This window comes from Micropterus dolomieu, linkage group LG19, assembly GCF_021292245.1.
Source record: "Micropterus dolomieu isolate WLL.071019.BEF.003 ecotype Adirondacks linkage group LG19, ASM2129224v1, whole genome shotgun sequence".
NCBI lineage: Eukaryota > Metazoa > Chordata > Actinopteri > Centrarchiformes > Centrarchidae > Micropterus > Micropterus dolomieu.
The window spans coordinates 24504299-24511206 of record NC_060168.1 but is presented as its reverse complement, the minus strand read 5'-3'; the positions used below and the strand labels follow the sequence as shown (position 1 = coordinate 24511206).

At 41.6% G+C, this 6908-nt stretch overlaps 1 long non-coding RNA gene and 1 pseudogene across 1 annotated transcript; both read left to right on the top strand.

Moving 5' to 3' along the window:
* Positions 1-4410: 4410 nt before the first annotated feature.
* The window catches only part of LOC123957101, an 8649-nt pseudogene continuing 6151 nt past the window's right edge, over positions 4411-6908 (top strand).
* Positions 6290-6631, top strand: LOC123957103. Its single transcript, XR_006821727.1, has 2 exons — positions 6290-6373; positions 6468-6631. It is a non-coding gene; the product is annotated as an uncharacterized LOC123957103 (long non-coding RNA).

Below are 6908 nucleotides of genomic sequence, written 5' to 3'. Positions count from 1 at the left end.
TCCTTCTCCCACTTCAATTAGTACAAGCTCCACTTCCTGGACTTTTTGTTGTACACCTTGCTGTACCTGATAATACAGAAAGGAGGATCAGCTTAGTAAAAAGTTTCTAACACCTGACATTCTTCTCTTATAGAGTAATTAGTAAACTATTTCCACATAAAACGCAATCAATAAATCAGCACCATCTATCTGTATTCCTGATACTTTTAATATTTTTTGACTCATCACTTATAAATGTATTGAGTAAAATGCACAAGAGGTAGCTTATATACCAGAAACACAGATACTTGGGGACCTTTAGCCATCATTGTTTATGTACATTTACGTTGAAATGTCTTTCTCATAACTACAAACACACAGCTACAGAATTTGTAAAAGAGTAACATCCAGTCAAACATCAACTGCAGACACAAGATAATTACACAAACAGATTAGATACAAGGTGTAAAGACAGGTGTAAACATTGTATAATAAACCTAGATGGTGAATAACTAAACCGGCGCTGTCTACACCTACATTGTCTTAACTAATATTAGCTTACCAGCTCACCTACAGCTAGATATAATTCATCGTCTCTACTCTGGCTCCTACACCAGCCTGCACTCGTAGCAACAGTTAGCTGTATGCTAAGTAGGTAGCTACCGTTAGCTTTATGCGTAGGTAGCTACGTTTGCTAGCGATGAAAGTAACAAATTACCATCAAAATGATAAAAGCCAGATTACCTGTCCAGCAGAAATAAAGGCACCACGGTGTAACTTTTCAGCCCCTTGGTGTTCCTCAGTTGTCACTATCGTTGAAAAGCCACGCAGATATTACCTCCAGTCTGACCGCTTCGCTCGTCGAGAGCTGACTGGGTGCACGCAGCTCTGGTAGCAGCACGGCTGGTAGCCATGGCAGCGAGGGAGAGTGACAGTCACCCAGCCAATCAGTGCATTCGGTCCGAATGAAACTAGTGGCTGTGTTTACTGCAGCCCTGAGAGGACTACAGACTACAGATTTTTATACTCTCTTTTTCAGAGCACCTAACTTTTTAATATGCATTGGTGTATAAAGACAGTTTCAACAAATATGACATAAAGTGTTTCAGAAGCAACTTGCCTACCCTGCCTTTAACTCTTATCTAGCACCACAGTGAGATTGACATTTGTGGTTTGAGTGAAATATCTCCATTTCCAGCTCCTACATGGATTGCCATGAAATTTAGACTGCACTGACTGGGATGTTTTCAGAACTGCTACCAAAAGTCTGGATGAATATACAGAGGCTGTGATGTCCTACATCAGCTTCTGTAAGGACAGCTGTATACCAACATGCACCAGGGTGAGTTATAACAATGACAAACCCTGGTTCACAGCCAAACTCAGACAGCTCAGGTTGGTAAAGGAAGAGGCGTTTAGGAGTGGCGACCGGGCCAGGTTTAAAGAGTCAAAGTACAGGTTTAGCAAGGCGGTGTGAGATGCTAAATACCAGTTCTCAAAAAATGACTCTGCTTCTGTCTGGAGAGGCTTCAGACAGATTACCAGCAACAAACCTAAATCACCCCACTCCATGAACGACTCACGCCTTGCCAACAAGTTGAACCAGTTTTACTGTCGCTTTGAAAGACAATGGGACAGACCTGACACCATTCATCACCCCCCACATCCTACCCCTCTCTTACCATCCTGGAGAGGGATGTCAACAGACTGCTCAGGAGGCAGAAACATTGCAAAGCAGATTGGCCGGACTCTGTCTCCCCATCCACCATGAACCACTGCACCATGTGTCAGCCTGCTTCAAAGCTTCCACCATCATCCCTGTCCCCAGAAAACCAAGGACCACTGGACTAAATGACTACAGACCCGTCTCCCTGACATCTGTAGTTATGAAGTCATTTGAGCACCTTGTATTGTCCCACCTAATATCCGTCAATGACCCACTCCTGGATCCCCTGCAGTTTGCCTACAGAGCCAACAGATCTGTTGATGACGCAGTACACATGGCCCTTCACGTCATCCTCCAGCACCTGAACTCCCCAGGAACTTACGCAAGGATCCTGTTTGTGGATTTCAGCCCGGTTTCCAACTCAACGCTCACAAAACAATGGAGATGATCGTAGATTTTAGAAAGCATTTCCCCCTCAGGATAAATTGCAATAACTTGTTCAATTTTTATTAATCCCTGAATTTCCATTTAGCACCATAATATTGTCAAAAATTGTCCAATACTTTGGTTTATGACCAAATATCTGCAAAACTGACAGTCCCATCAGCTGTTCTTTGTGTTTAGTGCCAATAAGCAAATGTTAGAATGCTAACTTACATTAGCAATTACAAGTACAGCCTCAATAGCTACTAGCATAGCTGTGGCTGCTGTGACGTGCCATTTGTGATTAAGGGATAACGGGGGATAATAAGGTAGAACATATCATATATTGAAGTTGTATAATCAGTTTCTAAGTGATATACAGCCACAGTATACATAAACAATTGTGGCATATGCCAGTAAGAATCATATATGCTCGTCCATCTTAGCATATCTGCTACATAGGGATGCAGAAGAGGATACCAATAAAAGAAATCTGATTTACAGGATGTAATGATCTACACTTCAGTGTGTAAGTTCTAGTGACATCTAGTGGTGAGGGTTGCGAATTGCACCCCCCCCAGAAACACAAAGTAGCACTGACAGCCATAATTTCAGCTTGTGGTAAAAAGGTGCAACGTTTTTAGCATTTAGCATGTGGAAGTACAAATTACATATTTGTGTGCACAGTGAGACCCAATATCCAATAACATTTTTTAAGGCAAATTCAGAAAGTATTTATTATTAGTCACTTGATAGGCACACGGTCTTGATATATATCACCATTACTATAAAATGTGAAGTTTAGCAGCTGATCTGAGCTTCCCTGCTGTTACTGTTTCATTACGAATAATATTCATAAGCTGTTTGTCTCAGGAAGGTAATGGCGCATTTCTGCCCACGTAACAAAGCCATAACAGAGCGCTGGAGAAGAACTACATGAAATTACAATCCGACTACATATTTTTTCAAAGTTTAGCTGGCTGATCTGAGCTTCGATGCTGGAAGCTGCCGTTTTATTGCCAATTAGCGATCAGCTGATTCCCACGAACATAACACACAAAGCCAAAAACAGAGCGCTGGAGAGAGAGAGAGTAACAACTAACCAAACACCACAAGCTAAAGCACAGCGCTGGAGAATAAACCAATCCAACTAGCAATAAATGTTTTTCAACCAGTCAGTAAAAGTTTAACTGGCTGCTTCCATGCTCTAAGCTTTTTTTTTATTGCCAATTAACGTTACTGATCAGCTGATTGTCTCGCTAAGTAACCGGCAAAGCCAAACCACAGGCTGAAAAATAAGTAGGTGCCATGAAATTAATCCATATTTCACACCACTGACAGGGGAAACTTGGCTCTCTGTGATTATGGTCAGCTTCTAGCTAAAGCTATCAACCAATAGTTTTCATTTACATCGCTAAAGTCTGACAAACAAAGTTAATTACATCTGTCCCACAATAACGTTATAGCCTTCCATCTGGGAAAATCCACAAAATCCGTGATTTCTGCCATCAGCTGTCTGCTTTCGTGCTAAATAACACGCGTGTGCTCCTTCAGTTGTCCAAATGTCACTTCTCTTCTTACTTCTAATAAACCAGAAGACTACTTGGAGACTTTATATTACAATTATTATTAGTCCCTCCTCTTCTTCTTTGTACGTATTCAATGTAGTGACGTATTCAATGTCGTGATGGGCGTCTACACTACCGGAATTACTCAAGCAGAAGAAGAACGCTGTGATGACGAAACACGCTCTGTAGCGCTGTTTGTTCGTTGGCGGCTACGGTAGAAACATGACGACAAAATACAGCGACCTCCACAGCAGGGGGTGCCCGCGGTTATGTAGATATAAATGTCTCATTCTAAGGTAATAAAAACATAATGGTTCATTATGTAAGGTCTTTACACACCACTGAACCTTTAACAGCAGTCAGTTAGAAAAACAGAAGCACTAAATAACACATGCAGTAATAGTAACCATGATGGGGCTGTTAGTAAGTGCCCAATAGAGAATACTAACCTACATTATACCAACACTAAATCAAGAAAGAACAAATTCAGAATCAAAAGACTGAGTGAACACAGATTAGACGATCCAAACATGAAAAGCACTTTATGTTGAAACCAGCATAAAAGTCCTTAATTCAGAAAAACGTTTATTTCTATGAATCAAATGGCTTAGTGAACAGATGAAAGTGAGGACAAAAGCAGTGTGACAGGAAATGCACTTCGAATGTATACTGTGATAACCAATCAGAAGCATTTGACTTTTTGACCTATCAACACCATGTCACAACCTTCACTTACTAAATAACCAACAAGTCACAGTGTGAGACAGTGTCAAGATGACCCTGTTATGGGTTACACTGCTCCTGCTTCATCAGGGATGTAAGTGATATATAATAATGACCAAATATTTTCAGTTATTTATCTGTATCTGCATTACATAGTTACTACACTATTTATCATTTACTGTTCCATGTATTTTCATTTAATCTAGATACACTGACTCCAGAGACCACAGTTCAACTTGGTGAACCTGCGACCTTCACATGTGTTTTGCCTGGTAATGAGCTGAACCGTAGAGATCACGACTGGTACAAGCAGAGTGCCTGAAATTAATTGTGACACTGCGGAAAAATACAAACCCTGTGTACGGACAAGAGTTTTCTGCCTCAGGATTGGAAGTAAAAGTTTATGAGAATATTAGCAATCTGACCATTTTCAGGACAATTCAAGAAGATGAGGGAATGTATCACTGTGCAGTAATGGATTGGTCTAAGATTACTTGGAGTGCCACCTATTTGTCATTAAAAGGTAATAATGTGATTTTGCTATATTTTGGAATCACTTTAACAAGTTACTGTGTTAAGTCTTCTTAACAATTGTTGAGAACAATATTCAATTCAATGTCATATTAGAATGTATCTTATGTTTTACAAATTGAAATGTTGTGTCAGGTAACTTAGTCTGTTTTGTCAAAGTGGAGGTTTCACTTAGGAAGAAATTTGTTATTATTTCAGTGTCATCTCAAATCATTAGGCTCAGGTGAGTCCTGAACCATCCATTAGTTATGCTGCTATAGGCCTAGACTGCCGGGGGATTTCCCATGATGCACTGAGCTCCTCTATCCTCTTCTTTCTCTCACTCTGTATGTAACCTCATCCCATTAATGCATGTCGACTTCTTTCCTTTCCCATAGTCTTGTGCTTTCTCGTCCCTCTCCTCTCTCCTCCTATCACTTCCTGCAGGTGTTTCTGGCTCTGGAGCTGTGGAGTCTGGATCTGTGGTTGCGGGTCACCTGCTGCCCCTGTGTTCCTGCTCGACACCCTCTGCTACAATTATTGTTACTAGTCCTATTGTTGTTGTTGTAATTATAATCATTAACATCACGATTATTATCATTTACACTACTGTAAATATCTGTATCATTATTCATTCAGTCTATAGCAACATTACCTTTACTGTCTGTACCTCTGTGTGGACGCGGGGTGGTCTTTGGAGCTGCCTCCGCCATAGTCTCGTTGTATCGACTCTCTGCCAAAAGGCCTGCCCTCCTCTGACTCTGATTGGCCTTGAATCTGATGGTATTAAACAAACAAACCAATCAAACCAACGATGGCAGCGAGAATTACCCAATCAGGGGTAGAATAGGACGAGTCGTCACAGAATTTGGGTGGAATGATTTGCATGTGATGATGCATTTAAGATAACTGGGACGGGTAGTAACCCTAGGTGTGTCTGCTTGTTGCGCTAACCTCAGCGCCACGGCCCTCAACCTCGTCTGCCAACTTGTCCATGTCTCTGACTTTTTGAATTTCAGACACTTGCCCATTCTCAGGCGACGAGCTAGCGTTAGCTTGTTAGTAGCACGTCAGAGACATTTTGTTTTCTTTCCTGACAACTGATTGATAAGCACTAGAGCTTGAATGTCAGAGCTTGTGCACCGCGAGCACACCACAGTCCAGAGCATAAAGCGAAACACTGATGTAAACAGGAACGTTACCTGTACTGCGCATAACATCCAAGTCACACTAAACGGAGTAAATTATAAGTACACACATAAAGCATTTATTTATGATGTTACTGTTATGATGAGGCCTCGCTCCTCCTATTTCCTAGTGTTCTCCCTGTGCCTCCCTCCCCTGCTGTTCATGTCTGTCTCGTTTGTCTGTGCTGTGTGTGTGTGTGTGTATGTGTGTTCATGGGCGTGTCCAATCCTGGCTCCTCTCCACCGGCAGAGTCTCACACCTGCGGCTCATCCAATAATCACCACCTGCAGTCAAATACCCTGGTTCAGCTCCCACGGTACAATTGCTCTGGCCAAACCTTTGCCTCTCTGAATTTTTGAGTGTTGTTTTTGTGAACTCTGCCTAATGTCCTGTTTCTTTGTCACCCTCAGGCCCGAGACGCTGCCTGCCTGCCTGCCTGCCTGCCAAGCCACGCTGCCCCATACAGAACTAAGAACGCCATTACCTAGCCCCACTCTGCCTGGAAAACCTTGCTCTCCCAAATCATTCATTCCCTCTCCTGCACTGTGTTTAATAAACCAGATCGTGTGTTTTACATCTCGTGTTCGCCTCTGAATCCTCCAGTGAAAACTTAACAGTTACGGCATTAATTTAATCCTACGAAACGATAGAAAAAATTTATGACCTTGGTAAATGAAATTGAATACTTTGTAAATTAAATTTAATAGTTTTAAGGCTTATTTTTGGCACTTCCTGGGTTTTAATTTTGACCCATGTGTTAGTATGTTGGAGTTCAGGGGCCGTATTACAGAAAGTTCCTCTCAAGTCTTAAGATAGGAAGAGTCTAAGATGGGACTTTTCTCAATTTGGTA